Source organism: Pseudophryne corroboree, chromosome 6 (genome assembly GCF_028390025.1).
Source record: "Pseudophryne corroboree isolate aPseCor3 chromosome 6, aPseCor3.hap2, whole genome shotgun sequence".
Lineage (NCBI taxonomy): Eukaryota > Metazoa > Chordata > Amphibia > Anura > Myobatrachidae > Pseudophryne > Pseudophryne corroboree.
Window position 1 is genome coordinate 74,942,783 of NC_086449.1, and position 15,252 is coordinate 74,958,034.

Here is a 15,252-nt window from a genome sequence, read left to right on the forward strand (position 1 = left end):
ACCCTTTAGGGTTTTGCTGTTGCCCTTAGCAACAGCATTTCGGGTTCTCTACTTATTAAAACACAACATCTTGCTTTTTCCATCTGAGCATTACTAATACTAGGGAGACACCCAGTTTCTTAGCCTCTGGGCTTCTCTGTTCACTTTGTGTTTATTTTGTTACCCTATCACCTTCTGTGTACGTAATGTCATATTCCCCAGTCTGTCTGTGAGTTCATTTGTTTTGCATCCCTATCCGTTCAGACACCAGTACATTCCTGCAGGCACTGGTGTGCATAACAGTTCAGACACCAGTACATTCCTGCAGGCACTGGTGTGCATAACATATTCAGCAGCCTAATACTCCTGTTGAAATTTTGTGGGAATATGGAGCATACCCCTCAAAATACGTTGCAACAGGTGGTCGATCAGGTGCAGGTCCTGACTCGACAATTTAATGATTTGTCCATTAAAATGCACACCTCCCAGGCCGCTGGCGGAGCTCCCGCAGCAGCAGCACCTTCAGGGGTTAAGGAGCCAAAAGTAAATCTCCCGGATCGTTTTTCTGGAGATCGCTCGCAGTTCTTTTGTTTCAAGGAGAGCTGCAAGCTATACTTCCGGCTTAGGCCTCAGTCTTCTGGGTCGGAGATTCAGCGGGTGGGCATAGTGATTTCATTGCTACAAGGAGACCCACAGGTCTGGGCATATGGGATGCAGCCTGACTGTCCGTCGCTTAAAAGTGTTGATGCTTTTTTTACGGCCCTGGGCATGTTGTATGATGACCCTGACAAGACGGCCTCAGCCGAGGCTAAGATTTCGATCCTTAAGCAAGGTCGAAAGCCAGTTGAGGTTTACTGTACGGAGTTTCGGAGGTTGGCCCATGATACTCAGTGGAATGACCCAGCCCTGAGACACCAGTACCGAAGAGGTCTTTCTAACCAGATAAAAGACCAACTGGTACAATATCCCTTGCCTGATAGCTTGGATCAGCTCATGCAGTTATCCATCCGGGTGGATAGACGGCTGAGAGAGCGTAGGCTTGAAAGGGAGACCGAGGTTTCCTTCTTTCCCAAGGGAACTTCAGACTCTAAGGAATTTTCAGAGGAGCCTATGCAGATTGGGGCTACCCGCCTCTCCTCGTGTGAGAAGACGCGGAGGAGACAGCAGGGGTTGTGTTTGTACTGTGGGAATAAAGGTCATGTGGTAGTATCATGCCCAGAAAAGCCGGAAAACTTCAGGGCCTGAGGGTGATGGGAAATATCCTGTCAGGCCAGAAGTCAGAATTTCCCAAGAAGACTTTTATCATTCCGGTGACCTTGAAGATCCTCGGTCAAACTGTCAAGACTGAGGCCTTTGTGGACAGTGGGGCCGACGGGGTTTTTATGGACCGCCAATTTGCCCTGAAACACTCTGTTCCCTTAGTACCCTTGGCATCGGAAATTGAGATTTGTGGGTTAAACGGGGAACCATTATCCCAAGGTAAAATGACCTCTTGCACTAGCCAGATTTCTTTGTTTATTGGAGCCACACACTCTGAAAAATTGTCCTTTTATGTGACTGTCTGTACTTTTGCCCCATTGGTGTTGGGGTTACCCTGGTTAAGGGCCCACAATCCTCAATTTGACTGGGTCTCTGGGGAGATTCTTAGTTGGGGTACTGATTGTTTCAGGAGTTGCTTGAGCCTTCCAGTCAGGCTCTCGCAGCTAAGTTTGCCAGGATTGCCAGGGTGTTATGCAGATTTTGCGGACGTGTTCTCCAAAAAAGTTGCAGAGGTACTACCTCCCCATCGCCCCTATGACTGTGCCATTGATTTGTTGCCAAATGCTAAGCTTCCCAAGAGCAGGTTGTACTCCCTGTCACGTCCTGAGACTCAGGCTATGGCAGAGTACATTCAGGAGAACTTGGCTAAGGGATTTATCAGACCTTCACAGTCTCCAGTTGGGTCGGGGTTCTTCTTCGTGGGTAAAAAGGATGGTTCGTTGCGACCCTGCATCGACTTCAGGGAATTGAACCGTATCACGATTAAAAACTCATACCCACTGCCTCTCATTTCGGTCTTGTTTGACCAGCTTCGTACTGCCACCATTTTTTCTAAGATTGACCTACGCGGTGCGTACAATCTAATCCGAATAAGAGAGGGGGATGAATGGAAGACTGCCTTTAATACCCACTCAGGGCATTATGAATATTTGGTGATGCCTTTTGGGCTCTGTAATGCCCCGGCAGTCTTCCAGGATTTCATGAATGATGTACTCAGGGAATATTTGGATAGATTCTTAGTTGTATACTTAGATGACATCCTAATCTTCTCCCATTCCCTGGAGGAACATCGGAAGCATGTACGCTTAGTCCTCCAGAAACTCAGAGACCACCGGCTTGGGGCAAAGCTGGAGAAGTGCGAATTTGAAGTTCAGCAAATCGCATTTCTAGGATATATTATCTCCCCAGAAGGTTTCCAAATGGAGGGTTCCAAGGTACAGGCAGTCCTGGATTGGGTGCAGCCCACTAGTTTGAAGGCGCTTCAGCGTTTCCTGGGCTTTGCGAATTTTTATAGACGATTTATCGCTGGATTTTCGTCCATAGTGGCGCCCTTGGTGGCACTCACTAAGAAAGGGGCGGATGTTGCTCACTGGTCTTGTGAGGCTAAAGCGGCTTTTGCCCGTCTCAAAAGGGCATTTGTATCGGCCAAGGTGCTGCGACACCCAGATCCAGAGCGTCCTTTTGTGGTGGTTCCTCTGTGGTTTCGGTCCTTAGAGGTGTTTGGAGGAAAGTGAAGAAAGCCCTTGTGTCTGTGTCATTAGTGACCAAAAGGGTTTTTGATAAGCGGAAAAGACCCTGCAGCTTCAAATTAGGAGACTTCGTCTGGTTGTCTACCAAGAATTTGAAGTTGAGACAGCCATCTCATAAGTTAGGCCCCCGGTTCATCGGCCCTTATAAGATCACCAGGGTTATCAATCCGGTGGCATTTCAGTTAGATCTGCCCCGTTCTTTGGGTATCAATAAAACATTTCATTGTTCCCTTTTAAAACGGGCGATTAGTAATCCTTCTTCCAGTGGAAGACCTTCCCCTCTTCTGATACGTGGCCAGAGGGAGTTTGTTGTTGAAAGGATTCTTGACTCCAAGATGGTTCGGGGTCGGCTGTCATTTTTGGTGCACTGGAAGGGGTATGGCCCGGAGGAGCGGTCGTGGGTGCGCAGTTGTGATCTTCATGCCCCCAGACTGATACGCTCTTTCTTCTCGCAGTTCCCTGATAAACCCGGAGGTAGGGGTTCTTTGACCCCTCGTCAGAGGGGGGGTACTGTTAGGGTCTCCTGCCCTGTGCTGCCACGTCGTCAAGGCAACCGGGAGACAAGTGCTAGCAGAGTAACCTGAGCGCAGCTGATACTCCGGTTCGGGTCTTTTGCTGTGCAGTGGTTACAGGCTCTGTGCACGGCAGGGGATCCGGTGCTGGTTTTTGTGCTCACAGTCTGTGAGGTCTGAGTGGGGCGTGGACAGCACCTGCTATATAAGGCCTCTTCTCAGGTTAAGCAGATGCTGCTGAATCTTTGTTGGTTAGTCAGTTCCTGAAAGTTAGCCAGTACTGTGTAGCTTTGTATTTGTTGTTGCTTACTGCAAATAGGCATGGGGATTTGGTACTACACTCTGCCAATCCAGACCTAGCAGTAAGACTGGAGTCAGTCGTTTAACTTGCTGGGGTTCTTTTGCTACTCTGTGAACTTAGCAAGTTTGCGGCTGTATTCTCAGATTTGCCTGCCTAAATCCTGTCTCACTGTGCAAGGTGTTCAGATGTCAGTTTAGTGGCAGTAAGCTGAACCTGTGCACTGCAAGTGAGGATTAGGATTGTGGAGACTCTCCTTGTGTCTATCATTCCATCTCTGACCAAGGAGTTTACTGCCACACCCGTTGGTAACCCTTTAGGGTTTTGCTGTTGCCCTTAGCAACAGCATTTCGGGTTCTCTACTTATTAAAACACAACATCTTGCTTTTTCCATCTGAGCATTACTAATACTAGGGAGACACCCAGTTTCTTAGCCTCTGGGCTTCTCTGTTCACTTTGTGTTTATTTTGTTACCCTATCACCTTCTGTGTACGTAATGTCATATTCCCCAGTCTGTCTGTGAGTTCATTTGTTTTGCATCCCTATCCGTTTAGACACCAGTACATTCCTGCAGGCACTGGTGTGCATAACAGTTCAAACACCAGTACATTCCTGCAGGCACTGGTGTGCATAACAGTTCAGACACCAGTACATTCCTGCAGGCACTGGTGTGCATAACAGGGACAGTGTCAAATGCCTTACTAAAGTCTAGATATGCTACATCTACAGCTCCCTCTTGATCTATTATTTTTATCACAGAGTAAAAAAAGACAATAAGATTTGTTTGGCATGATCTCCCACCAGTAAATCCATGCTGTTTTGGATCCTGTAAGTTGTTTGATTTAAGATATTCCACAACTCTTTATTTTAGTAGTTTTTCCATTACTTTCCCTACTACTGATGTAAGGCTTACTGGTCTGTAGTTACTTGCTTCTTCCTTGCTTCCACTTTTGTACTTGATGAATGGTAGCTGTAAGCTGATTGGCTGATATGGGCACTTCTCTTGTCCTCCTTTTGACTCTTTTTAAAGGTTTAATACATTTCTTCAGAAGTCTCTTATAGACTGGACAGATGCTCTTGATGTCTGACTCTGCTATCTATCTATCTATCTATCTATCTATCTATCTATCTATCTATCTATCTATCTAACCATCCCTCCATCTGATATCTATTTATCTCCTATTTATGGCATAGTCATACACTTTGGCTGATGAGCAATATACTGTACTAGCTGGTGTGCCCTGTTTCAACCGGGCAAAGGTTTGGACAGAACATTTTGCCACTTTTCACCCCATTAGGAGTTGAATTTTGAAAAATCCCTGCTTAGTGTCTGCAAATAACTCTCACAGTTTCCAGACAACCCAGCAGGTCACATGTTCCATGGTCACCCAGCAGGTGCACAGGAAGAGTTCACCAGCTGTCACATTTTCCAAAGCACAATGATGATGCATTGTAAATGATAGGCGGACATTTTGCCACATCACTCAGAAATGAAGCAATCAATTACAATGTCGAAAAAAATTCTGCAAATCTACTAACCAATACCTTTATTTGGTATATGCTGTTCCCAGCTCAAACAATGGCATCATAGAAATATGTCACTCATAAAATTTGTCCTTCTGCTATCAATACTGTATATAGATATCACTTTCTCCCCGAAATCAGAGGTAATGGATATCTGTAACTTAGTACACCTCTAGAACACGGCAAGTCTGTGATAGACATGTATCTCATTATGAGGCTCAGAAAGCTCTTCTTCCTCAGTAGAACTAGGCAATGAACTGATAGTCCTTCATTCCAGCAAGACGTCCAGTCACCACTTCCTTCTGTTGAAAGCTATGAACAGCCATTATAGTGCCTTCACAGCATCGAGAGGTCCAATTAGCACTTAATTCTGTAGAAAGCTAGGTACGGACATTATAGTTCCTCACTCCAGCATGAGGTCCAGTTAGCACTTCATTCTGTAGAAAGCTAGGTACAGCCATTATAGTTCCTCACCCCAGCAACAGGTCCAGTTAGCATTTAATTTTGTGGAAAGCTAGGTATGACCATTATAGTTCCTTCTCCCCAGCATAAGCTCCAGTTAGCACATCACTCAGTAAAAATCCAGGTACCGCCATTATACTGTAGTTCCTTCACCCCAGTATGAAGTCCAGTTAACACTTCCTTCTGTAGAAAGCTAGGTATGGCCATTATAGTTCCTTGTTGCAGCATAAGGTCCTGTTAGCCCAACCTTCTGTAGAAAGCTAGGTACAGCCATTATAGTTCCTTTACCCCAGCATGAGGTTCTATTAGCACTCCTTCTGTAGGAAGCTAAGGTCGGCCATTATAGTTCTTCATCCCGGCATGAGGTTTTGTTAGCACTTCATCCTGTAGAAAGCTAAGTATGACCATTATAATTCCTCACCCCAGCAAGAGGTCCAGTGAGCACTCCTTCTGTGGAGGTTGGCAAGGTAGAGATAGCCCATCACTTCAGTATAAAGTCCAACCAATACTTCTTTCTCTTTAAAAAATAGGGATGTCCATGATAGTTCCCAGAGCTGACCCTAGCCAATTTGATGCCCCTGCAAGATTTTGGCTGGTGCCTCCCTAGCACAAGCGATAGTTCCGCCTATGACCCAGCATCCCTCTACCAGCACAGTTCCAGGGCCCTATACCTGAGAGGAAGCGGGAATACAGAAATACAGGATAAGGGTTACAGGGCAAGGATGGGGGCCAAGGCCAGGATAGGGGTGACAGGGCAAGGACAGGGGGACAGGGCCATAACAGAACAGAGGGCATTGGAGAGAGTGGTATTAGGGTCGGGACAAAACAATGGTGACAGTGACAGATAGATGTGTCTTATCGGAGTCACCGCCGCTAGCTGCTGCTGTCCCACTCCAACCTGGGGGGACCAGACGCTGCTGCTGGAGAGTTGGCGGGGCTGACTCTCTCAGGCTGGAGTCCTACTTCCTCCGCCCGCATCCCCCCACCCCCTAGATCAAACACCGCGGACCTCGCGGCTGCAGGGCACTGTGGTAATGGGAGACTGGGAGTGACTCGTTAGCCCCCAGGAGAGGCTGCAACCGGAGGGGGGGGGGGGGGGGGGCGTAGCATGCAAGCAGACTTCTGCAGCACTGTCTGCCGGCTAAATGAACGGTGTGAGAAGGAGCTGGGCGCACCTCACCGTGGGCGGCAGTGCTGCAGCTAGCGGTGAGGTTGCCGGGACTGAAGCATGAAAGAGGCGATGTGGGATCTGCACAGCAGCAAGTGCCCCACAAAACTGCCGTTGCCCCAGGTTTGGCATGCATGTCCCTTGGCATGCCAAATGCCCTAGTCAATTGCCTAGTTTGCCTATGCCTGGTGTCCGGCTCTGATAGTTCCTCACCTTACAGTGAGGTCCATCTAGTTGAATTAGACAAGAATGGGATAATCGTTCCATTTAGTGCTGCTTCAACTATCCCTATTTAGCACTGTATCCTAGAAATACTAAAATGCAGCTGCTATCCAGGGCCGGCAACAGAAATCTTGGGGCCTGGTACACGAATATCTCTGCCCCACACGGAATGAGTCAAAATTCACATTACACCACATGGAATGAGCCAAAAATCACATTACACCACATGCAATGAGCCAAAATTCACATTGCACCACACGGAATGAGCCAAAAATCACATTACACCACATGGAATGAGACAAAATACAGGGACAGGGAGAGTGACAGCAGGGACAGGGACATAGGGAGAGTGACAGCAGGGGCATGGGGACAGAGAGATAACAGAGAGACAGGGAGAGTGACAGCAGGGACATAGGGGAAGAGAGATGACAGAGGGGCAGGGAGAGTGACAGAGAGAGGCACAGGAAGGACATACAGTAGGGAGCAGGTTAAGATTACCTAATAGGCCACGGTGTGGAGGAGGCGGCTGGGGGCAGCTGCAGCGGTGGAGTGGAGGAAACGGCGGTGGTACGGAGGAGGCGGCTGTGGGCAGCGGCGATGGCTACTGTGTCCTTCAGTGCGGCAGCTGCTGGGCTCAGTGGGGATGCTCGGAGCTCCTCGGCGGTGGCGGCAGAAGGGCACGGGAGAGCGGAACAAAGCAGCAGCATGCATTACTACGTCACTGGGACCAGACCAAGTGACGAGTAACTGTGGGGGAGGAACTTAGGGGAGGTTGATTGGGACATGCTGACTGTCCGCTCCGACCCAGTGAGCGGAGTGGAGCGGACAGTATCACAATAATTAACAGGCTCTGTGGTCACTTTTTTTCCTGCCTGAACCTTGGGGCCTCTCTGATGCTTGGGGCCAGGTACGGGTGTCCCCTTTGACCCCCCCTGTCGCCGGGCCTGCTGCTATCCCCCAACAGTGATCTACAGTTAAAGTGTTATGTAGGCAGCACTGGAAATACTCTATTAATATGCAGTGTGAGGTTATCCTTTTTCTTTAATAATCTTCGACTGCACCATATCTAGCAGTCTTCTGCCACCTGATACTTATTCCAGTGTCATCTGCTGCTGTAGCTATATTTATTTACCCTGTACTTGTCCTATATTGCCTTCAACTGTAAGTTGTTTTCCTGTTTTGATTATTTGTTTATGTACTCTGTAATTGGGCGCTACGGAACCCTTGTGGCGCCATATAAATAAAGGATAATAATAAATAATAATAATAATAATACACCATAGTTGAAATAAATCTAAAACCATTAATATTAATAATTACAACAACTGCATAAATTAGTGCCACAAGTATCCTTATATAAGCCTGGCTGACAGCTCACAGCGGATTACATTGCTTAGTGTTATGTGTAATCATACATAATGCATCACCTATTACAACACACAACATCCCTCATTAGGATCCAGTGTGTCAGTTGGGAAATAGGGGAACAGAGCAGAATTGATTTTCCAATTTCCGCACCCTAGGACCCTTAGGGTCATGGTAGACCCTTACATGTTGAGGAGAGCAATAAACGGATTGACTATGTGATTAAAGGGTCTATTTACTAAGCCTTGGCTGGAGATAAAGTACCAGTCAAACAGCTCCTAACTGCCATGTCACAGGCTGGGTTTGAAAAATGACAGTTGGGAGCTGATTGGCTGGTACCTTGGGGTCTATTCATGAAAAAAAAACTAAAAAATGAATTGTTACTTATGCAATGTATAGCTGTAATAAGCAGCAATTCCTGTATACTCACCTATCCGGTGATGCGCTGCGGAATCCAGGTGTCCTGAGGTGAGGTCTTCTCCAGACAGCCCCCTCTCTGATGCAAGGAGTCAGCCGGTGGTTCCTTCTGCACATGTGCCGCCGGCTGACCTCCGGCCAGACTGCAGTGGCTGTCGGGAGGTCAGTGGGGTGGAGCCAACACGGGTGCCGGACAGAGAGCAGGGAAACATTGAGCTTCCCTACAGTTACCGCACCGCAGTTCAGGTTACACCATCCTGAGAAGGCGAACCTGAACTCCATGTAGAAGCAGAAAGCAGAGCTTTCTATTCCTTCATGATTTGCACTCACTATACAAACGTATGGTGATGCGATTCAGCCACGGAGCGGGGGTGGCCCTGGAGGAGTCAGGGACCTTGTGAATTGCGGTTAGCAGAGAAAAGCCCTGTTTAACGCAAAACTTTTCTCTGCTTTATGAATAGACCCCTTTACCTCCATCCACTTTATCTCTATCAAAGGCTTAATAAATAGACCCCTAAGTTTGCATGGTATCACTGTATTTATTGCCCTTATACTATGATAGAACGGTCATTCAGACTGGATACTTGGTAAAAATAAGATTTTACTTACCGGTAAATCTATTTCTCGTAGTCCGTAGAGGATGCTGGGACTCCGTAAGGACCATGGGGAATAGACGGGCTTCGCAGGAGATAGAGCACTTTAAGAAAGCTTTGGACTCTGGGTGTGCACTGGCTCCTCCCGCTATGCCCCTCCTCCAGACCTCAGTTAGGGAAACTGTGCCCAGAGGAGATGGACAGTACGAGGAAGGATTTTTGTAAATCTAAGGGCGAGATCCATACCAGCCACACCAATCACACCGTATAACTTGTGATAAACTTACCCAGTTAACAGTATGAACAACAACATAGCCACGGTTACACCGAAAAACTATAACATAACCCTTATGTAAGCAATAACTATATACAAGTCTTGCAGAAGAAGTCCGCACATGGGACGGGCGCCCAGCATCCTCTACGGACTACGAGAAATAGATTTACCGGTAAGTAAAATCTTATTTTCTCTAACGTCCTTGAGGATGCTGGGACTCCGTAAGGACCATGGGGATTATACCAAAGCTCCCAAACGGGCGGGAGAGTGCGGATGACTCTGCAGCACCGATTGAGCAAACAGGAGGTCCTCCTCAGCCAGGGTATCAAACTTATAGAACTTTGCAAAGGTGTTTGTCCCCGACCAAGTAGCTGCTCGGCACAACTGTAATGCCGAGACCCCTCGGGCAGCCGCCCAAGAAGAGCCCACTTTCCTAGTGGAGTGGGCCTTAACCGATTTCGGTAACGGCAATCCTGCCGTAGAATGCGCCTGCTGAATCGTGTTACAGATCCAGCGAGCAATAGTCTGTTTTGAAGCAGGAGCGCCAACCTTTTTGGCCGCATACAGAATGAACAAAGCTTCAGTCTTCCTGATTCTAGCCGTTCTGGTCACATAAATCTTCAAAGCCCTGACTACATCCAGGGACTCGGAATCCTCCAAGTCCCGTGTAGCCACAGGCACGACAATAGGTTGGTTCACATGAAAAGATGAGACCACTTTTGGCAGAAAGTGAGGGCGAGCCCTCAACTCTGCCCTATCCACGTGAAAAACCAAGTATGGGCTTTTATGAGATAAAGCCGCCAATTCGGAAACACGTCTTGCCGAAGCTAACGCCAACAACATGACCACTTTCCACGTGAGGTATTTCAACTCCACAGTTTTGAGTGGTTCAAACCAAGGTGACTTGAGGAAACGTAACACCACGTTAAGATCCCAAGGCGCCACCGGAGGCACAAAGGGAGGCTGAATATGCAGCACTCCCTTCACAAAGGTCTGTACTTCAGGAATAGAGGCCAATTCTCTTTGAAAGAAATTGGATAAGGCCGAAATCTGGACCTTTATGGACCCTAAATTTAGGCCCAAAGTCACTCCTGTTTGAAGTAAGTGAAGTAGACGGCCCAAATGGAACTCCTCCGTAGGAGCAGCTCTGGCCTCACACCAAGAAACATATTTCCGCCATATACGGTGATAATGTTTTAACGTCACATCTTTCCTAGCCTTGATCAGGGTAGGAATTACTTCCTCCGGAATCCCTTTTTCCGCTAGGATCCGGCGTTCAACCGCCATGCCGTCAAACGCAGCCGCGGTAAGTTTTGGAACAGACAGGGTCCCTGCCGCAGCAGGTCCTGCCTTAGAGGAAGAGGCCACGGATCCCCTGCGAGCAACTCTTGCAGCTCCAGATACCAAGTCCTCCGTGGCCAATCCGGAGCAATGAGTATTGTTCTGACCCTGCTTCTTCGTATTATTCTCAACACCTTGGGTATGAGAGGAAGAGGAGGAAACACATAGACCGATCTGAACACCCAAGGTGTCACCAGAGCGTCTACCGCTACCGCCTGAGGGTCCCTTGACCTGGCGCAATACCGCTTTAGCTTTTTGTTGAGACGGGATGCCATCATGACGATTTGAGGCAGTCCCCAACGATCCGTGATCTGTGCGAAGACTTCTTGATGAAGTCCCCACTCTCCCGGATGCAGGTCGTGCCTGCTGAGGAAGTCCGCCTCCCAGTTGTCCACCCCCGGGATGAACACCGCTGACAGCGCGCTTACATGGCCTTCCGCCCAGCGTAGAATCCTGGTCGCTTCTGCCATGGCCATTCTGCTCCTTGTTCCACCTTGGCGGTTTATATGAGCCACTGCCGTGACATTGTCTGACTGAATCAGAACCGGTTTTCTCCGAAGCAATTCCTCCGCTTGACGCAGGGCGTTGTATATGGCCCTCAACTCCAGGACGTTGATGTGGAGACAAGACTCTAGGCTTGACCAGAGACCTTGGAAATTTCTTCCCAGTGTCACTGCTCCCCAGCCTTGGAGGCTTGCGTCCGTGGTCACCAGGACCCAGTCCTGAATGCCGAACCTGCGACCTTCTAGTAGGTGAGCACTGTTCAGCCACCACAGGAGAGATACCCTGGTCCTGGGAGACAGGGTGATCCTTTGATGCATTTGTAAATGGGACCCGGACCACTTGTCCAAGAGGTCCCATTGAAAAGTCCTCGCATGGAACCTGCCGAAAGGGATGGCCTCGTAGGAAGCCACCATCTTCCCCAGGACCCGCGTGCAATGATGCACTGAAACCTTTTTTGGTTTTAATAGGTTCCTGACCATGGCTATGAGTTCCTGAACCTTTTTGATCGGAAGAAAAACCTTTTTCTGGTCTGTGTCTAGAATCAGCCCCAAAAAGGTCAGACGCGTTGTAGGGACTAGCTGGGACTTCGGTATATTGAGAATCCAGCCGTGTATCTGCAACGTCTTCATGGACAGAGACACGCTGTCCAGCAACCTCTCCCGAGATCTCGCCTTTATGAGGAGATCGTCCAAGTATGGGATAATTGTGACCCCCAGCCTGCGCAGGAGCACCATCATTTCCGCCATTACCTTGGTGAAAATTCTCGGGGCCGTGGAAAGCCCAAACGGCAACGTCTGAATTAATTGGTAGTGACAGTCCTGCACTGCAAATCTCAGGAACGCCTGATGCGGTGGGAATATCGGAACATGAAGGTAAGCATCCTTTATGTCCAGGAACACCATCCAATATCCCCCCTCCAGGCTGGCGATGACCGCCCTGAGTGATTCCATTTTGAACTTGAACCTCTTCAAGTACAGGTTCAGAGATTTCAGGTTTAAAATGGGTCTGACCGAACCGTCCGGTTTCGAGACCACAAACAGGGTTGAGTAATATCCAGGGCCGGCTCCAGGCCTACTAGCACCCTGAGCGAGAAAATTTAAAAGCGCCCCCCTCCCCCCCATGCGCGTGCTAAAGGCGCGCGCTCCCGGAAAAGTGGGCGTGGTCTCTGGAAAAGTGGGCATGGCCTCGTAACTTCATATCATCAAACTATAAATATATTTTCACACAATTAGCAGCCTTACACATAGCCACAGTAGTGTTCCTTACACACAATGTCTCCAGTATAGTGCCAGATACACATAATGTGCAGTGCCAGATAGACATGACATGCCCCCCAGCAGTGCCAGCTACACGTGACATGCCCCCCCAGCAGTGCCAGCTACACGTGACATGCCCCGCAGCAGTGCCAGCTAGACATGACATGCCCCGCATCAGTGCCAGCTACACATGACATGCCCCCCAGCAGTGCCAGCTACACATGACAGTGTTCACATTTTAGGGCATGGTGCTGATCACAGGGAGGGCACATTTTTAAGTTAGGAGGGCAAAATGATGTACATACTGCTTGTTGTTCCCATACCTATATGCCAAAGCATGGACAGTGCGCGCCGAAGGCGCGCTGCAAAAATTAAGGGGAGTTACTTCGTGGGGAAGGTACGTGGCCGCATAATAGTGGCAATTTGCATTACACCACACAGTAGTGCAGCTAATACACACTGCACCAGGTAGAACCTCCTATACACTTTGCGTCAGGCACAGCACTGAGACACATTGCACCAAGGAGAGCACTGAGACACATTGCCTAGCCACAGACGCCTAGCGGGAACACTACATGACATGCCCCCCAGCAGTGCCAGCTACACGTGACATGCTCCCCAGCAGTGCCAGCTACACGTGACATGCCCCCCAGCAGTGCCAGCTACACGTGACATGCCCCCCCAGCAGTGCCAGCTACACGTGACATGCCCCCCAGCAGTGCCAGCTACATAAATGGCCACACAGTGCCAGATATGCACCCACAGTTCAGATACATAAATGCCCCCAAAGTGGCAGATACATAAATGCCCCCACAGTGCAGATATGCCCCCCACAGTGCCAGATACATAAATGCCCCCACAGTGCCAGATACATAAATGCCCTCACAGTGCCAGATACATAAATGCCCTCACAGTGCCAGATACATAAATGCCCCCACAGTGCCAGATACATAAGTGCCCACACAGTGCCAGATACATAAGTGCCCACACAGTGCCAGATACATAAGTGCCCACACAGTGCCAGATATGTCCCCACAGTGGCAGATATAAAAATGCCCACACAGTGCCAGATATGTCCCCACAGTGCCAGATATAAAAATGCCCCCACAGTGCTAGATATGCCCCCACAGGGCCAGATACATAAATGCCCCCAGTGCCAGATACATAAATGCCCCCAGTGCCAGATGCATAAGCGCCCACACAGTGCCAGATACATTATTGCCCCCCACAGTGCCAGATACATTAATGCCCCCACAGTGCCAGATACATTATTGCCCCGTGCCAGATATGCCCCCAGTGCCAGATACATTAATGCCCCCAGTGCCAGATATTCCCCCACAGTGCCAGATACATTAATGCCCCCAATTCCAGATATGCCCCCACAGTGATAGATACATTAATGCCCCCAGTGCCAGATATGCCCCCACAGTGCCAGATACATTAATGCCCCCAGTGCCAGATATTCCCGACAGTGCCAGATACATTAATACCCCCAGTGCCAGATATGCCCCCACAGTGCCAGATACCTTAATGCCCCCAGTGCCAGATATGCCCCCACAGAGAGATACCTTAATGCCCCCAGTGCCAGATATGCCCCCACAGTGACAGAAAAATCAATTCCCCCACTGTGCCACATATGTCCCCTGAATACCTGATGTGCCGGGCGCCGGCGATGAGGGAGGGAGAATGCAGCTGCAGGCAGGCGCGCTGTGCGGCGCCTGTGCCCTAGTTATCTGTGCGCGCTGTGCGGCGCCAGTGTCTTACATCAGACGCCGGCGCCGAACAGCGTGGCGCGCGCAGGGCTAGGACAGGGCCGGCTCCAGGATCCAACATGTCGGCGCCAGCGTGCGGCGCCCTTTAAGAGTGGCGCCCTGCGCGGGCGCTCGACTCGAACATGCCTGGAGCCGGCCATGGTGAGGACAGAGGACCAGAGGGAGTGTGGGTGAAGACAGATAGTCAGCCGGGGCATGTATACATTCGCACTAACCCTGGTCAGGGGGGCAGCACTCTCCCTGCAGTGCTGATGCTGGCTGTGTGCTGTGCTGCTGCTGGGATCCCGGACTGCATGGTTGGCTAGACTCCTCCTCAGGACCAGGGTCTCAGGCAGGCAGGCTGCAGATCGGGTGCTTGTGGGCGGCCAGCCGCATATAGTACCACGCGACATCGCTCATCGCCGTGCTGCTGCTCCTAGGTCTTCTCTCCCTGCTGTACGCTTCGATGAGAGAGAGAGAGAGAGAGAGAGAGAGAGAGGAGAGTAAGGACAAGAGAGAGAGGGAGGTGAGGGCAAAATGGGGGTTGAGGTGAGGACAAGAGAAAGAGGTGAATACAAGAGAGAGGAGAGGTGAGGACAAAAGGGGGGGTGAGGACAAGAGAGAGAGGATGAGGACAAAAAAGCGATAGGATGAGGACAAAAGAAAGGGAGTGAGGATGAGAGAGAGGGAGATAGATCAAGAGAGGGGGGTGAGGACGAGAGAGATAGAGGTGAGGTGAGGACAAGACGAGAGAGAGAGGTGAGGACAAGAGAGAGGTACTGTAAGGAAAAAGAGAG